The sequence below is a fragment of the Oryzias melastigma genome, linkage group LG15 (assembly GCF_002922805.2).
Source record: "Oryzias melastigma strain HK-1 linkage group LG15, ASM292280v2, whole genome shotgun sequence".
Taxonomy (NCBI): Eukaryota; Metazoa; Chordata; class Actinopteri; order Beloniformes; family Adrianichthyidae; genus Oryzias; species Oryzias melastigma.
In genome coordinates, this window is record NC_050526.1 from 9,711,841 (window position 1) to 9,715,598 (window position 3,758).

Genomic DNA, 3,758 nt, shown 5'->3' on the forward strand with positions numbered 1-3,758 from the left:
AATGAGGCAAAGTGCACAGTTCTTTGTTTTTGTGGTACCTAACTCCAGCATAGTTTTGTGGATTTAAGCAAATGAGAAAAAAAGATCAAATCTCTGCTCATCTTGTCTCTTACTGTACATTGCATTTCTGTCAAAGCAAATATTGACGACTTAGAAACTTTTTTTAAAAATTTCTTGAAGAATTCTTTATCATATATTTCACCCTGCAGCTTTGCACAAACATCTAAAGAAGTGAAAATGCTTGCTTTTTACACAGAAACGATCAAAAACGCTGCTATTCTGATGTTTATTTCCGGAGAAATGATGAAATGAGTTCTTAAACTCTGCCAGATGACTACCATGCAAGTCTTTCATCAAAGTCACATGAAACAGCAGAATGTTGTTTTCTGTTTGCAGCGCGGGTTAATAAGAAGCAACATAAGCCAGAGTTTGTTTTCAGTTCATTCCATGTTGGTTTGTGAGCCGCCACGGAGCTAAATATGATTTCTTCTACTTTTTCCTGGAGGGAATTCTGTTTCCGCCTGGAATGCTGAGGCTGCAGAGAGAAAAGACTCGAGCATGATGTCATGGGAGGCACAAAAAAAGGATACAAACGTGGAAACAGTCCCAAACTCCTTTTATTTTCCTATTTTATGTACCTAAATTCTTGATTTCTTAGAAATCAACATGTTTCATCCTTTTTGCCTGCAGACGAGCTTTAGCAGTTCCAGTGTAGAAACACTTTACTTCTAAGGTTAGCTCCAGAGCAGACATGTTTTTCTTCTCTCAGTGAAGCTGGAACCTGCTAAGGAAATCCAGATGAGCAGCCAGGAGAAAGCCAGGCTCTCTGCTCTAGCTGTAGAGCTGAAGAGCCAAGGCGGTTTCGACAGAGGGCTGGCACGCTGCCTCTGAACGTGTTGTGAGGCAGGAAGTGTGACACTGAGAGCACAGGAAGTGGCTGCTGGGGAGCCGCTTTAACCTTTTTCTCCTGCAGCTCTGCTCGCTGGGACCTTTGTTTTTATTGCATGTGCAAAATATAAGATTGCAGAAAGGCATAAAGAGGTTTTTCCACAGGAAAAAGAATCCTTATTCTGCTTTTATCAAAAAAAGGAAATCATAGACTAGATTTCAGATTTTGCTGTTGACTAGAATAGAAACAGGTTGTGGTCACAACAGAAAAACAAATGCAGTGTTTGGTTCTTAAGAATTCATTAAAGGAAATGTACTTGAGTTGTGTCATTTTGTCAGGGTTTTGTTGTTCGGAAAGAAAATTCAAATTCAAATGGAGGATTTGATCATGATTCGAAATCTCAAAGTGGTGCAAATCTGGTGAATATTGCTCCAGCCTTTTTATTTAATTGCTATTTTCTGATCCTGGTTTAACTTTCAACTTTAGAGCCTGAAAATGGACTTAAAAGCTTGCATATTGACGCGTGAACACAAGACTTTTGAATGCAAAAATGCAGATTTGCATACACTTTACATGGACTTTTCATTGGAAGTAGTCAATTGCATTGCAGAAGTCCTTGCTTAACAAAACTGATAAAACTTTTCAGATTAGGAGCAGCAAAGATCTTTGAAATCCAGATTCCATAATGAGGATAATTCTCTTATATCTAGGAGGTTAAGTCTTTTTTTTGAAGCCGCATCATTTATAGCTGCAGCAGTGGAGTAGTTAACAGTTTTAGGGCCCCAGGCGAACAATAACATGGGCCCTCTGCAGGGATTGTATTATTCATTTAGTTAAGAAGACAAAAAACAAAATGCCTAAATTAAAATACTATGGAGTCGCGTCAATTAGAAAGAAAAATACAAATTCTCAAAATAACTTTTTTCGGACACTCCTTTTCTGTTCCGTTTTCTATGATGGAGTATTAGGGCCACCATATAAATAAAAATATAAGAAATAAGGTTGTAAAATGAAAAAAAAAATGTATGCCTTAAACAGCTGTTATTCTACATTACACAATTTTATTTTTGAAAGGAAAAGCAGACATTTTCCTTATAAAGTTACAAATTCTTTCCCATCATTTTACAACTTTATTCTTGTAAAATTTTGGCTTACTTCTCATAATTTTACGATTTCGTGTTTGTAACACTTTAACATTTGTTTTCATAATTATAAGACTTTATTCTTGTACAATTATATGACTGTCTTGTAAAATTTTAACTTTTTTCTTATAAATCTATAGTTCTTTTTCCTGCGCTTTAGGAAAAGTAGCAATACATTTTTTGCTTTCTCTTTGGTTTTTTTTCTTCCTGTTGCAACACTTCATCTCACCGCTTTGTTTTTACTTTATCTCTTGGAAAAGTTCCTCTGGGCTTGTTAGCTTGCTGTTAACTGACTGTTCTATTGCTGCAGAAGGGCGGTGGGAGGGTCAAACACTTTTACAAGAGCAGTCGTGTCATTTTTATGATTTTGATTTTTTATGACAATTATAAATTATTTTATACATTTTTATTAAGCATTTAGCTCGGGGGGGCCCAAAGTGTTGGGGGGCCCAGGCACTCGCCTACCTTTGCCTAACGTAAAGTTTGCCCCTGAACTGAAGTAAATTTCAAAGGAAAAAACAAGATTTATATTTCCTTAAACATTTCACATTTGTCTCTAAGCATTTTCTGTCAGTGATGGACCACATGTAACAAGTCTAAAGGATCTCATGTTGAAGAGAAGTCCTAAATTAGTGAGCTAACTTCCACTAATAAATGAGGTTAGTACAGAAGCTAATCCCTCCCATCTTTGACTAGAAGAAAATAACGAGAAGTGCACGCATCTCACCACCTTCCTACTTCCTGTCTGTGTGCAAGACATGGTTAACTAGCACTTCTTCAAATGATGTTTCTGTTCAAGTCTTCTGCCTTGGATCTGACATGGCGCATGCACAGACAGTGTTGATGTAAGTGTTATTTGGTCTTTTTTTTGTTGGATTATTTTTGAGAAATGGACCACATACCGAACCCAAAAGGCTAAACTGGGGATGTTTTTGGAGACGTGTGAAAGTTTTGTGGTTGCTGCCATAGCACTAACAGTCCAAACACATTTATAGTGAAGTGAGGAAACGGATGTGATGGTGAACTTAATCGATTCAGCACTTTCAAATTTTTGTTTTGTTCTAACAAAAAATGATTATTAGAAACTTATTGTTTGATAATTGTTGATAATTAAATAGATGTGTTTTTATTATTCTGCAGTTTTTGGGTAATATTCTCTTTGTGTGGAACAAACACAGAGATAGTAAACGTTGAGACAGATGATTATTATTTTACATCTACTTCACCTGTGTGCTCCAGAAGAGAGTCAGGAGTTGGTGACTATAACGTGTCGGCTCGGGCTTCGCCGTTTTTTGCATGAAGACATTTTTGAAGTTCTGCCCCATTGAACCCCCCCCCCCCCCGTCAGGTGGAGACAGAAAAAGAGGAAGCCCAGTTTGCCGTTTTGAGGCTTGACATGAGTGGAAGTAAGCTTTCTGCTAACGTGTCAGAGTTTAGAGGAATAAGCATAGATGAACTCCACTCACTCTGGATGGAGTAGTTTTTACTTGTACCTAACATTCATCTTTTTTTTGTTTGTTTTCAGTTGATTGTGGCTGTTCACGTGTTGGAGTTTTATGCGAAATGAACTGAAGTCCTGCTTCTACCGTCTTCTGAATTTATGGACACTGATTAAGTAAGTCACATCTCCTTATGCATCCATGTTTTAGTCAGAAATCACATCATTATTTGTGTTGCTGTTAAATCAATTTGTCAGGTTTTATTTTTGCGTCTGTCGAAGAAAATAT

General features: G+C 37.1%; 1 protein-coding gene across 2 annotated transcripts in view; it reads left to right on the forward strand.

Moving 5' to 3' along the window:
• wipf1b (WAS/WASL interacting protein family, member 1b) overlaps positions 1 to 3,758 on the forward strand; it is a 39,620-nt gene that overhangs the window by 11,900 nt on the left and 23,962 nt on the right. The window contains exons 1-2 of one of the 2 annotated variants that reach the window (XM_024296775.2): positions 2,771 to 2,876; positions 3,557 to 3,646. The gene's annotated coding sequence lies outside the window, so the exon portion shown is untranslated. Of the gene's footprint in view, positions 1 to 2,770; positions 2,877 to 3,556; positions 3,647 to 3,758 lie in introns of those variants that run through there. The other variant, XM_024296774.2, reaches the window with a different exon arrangement.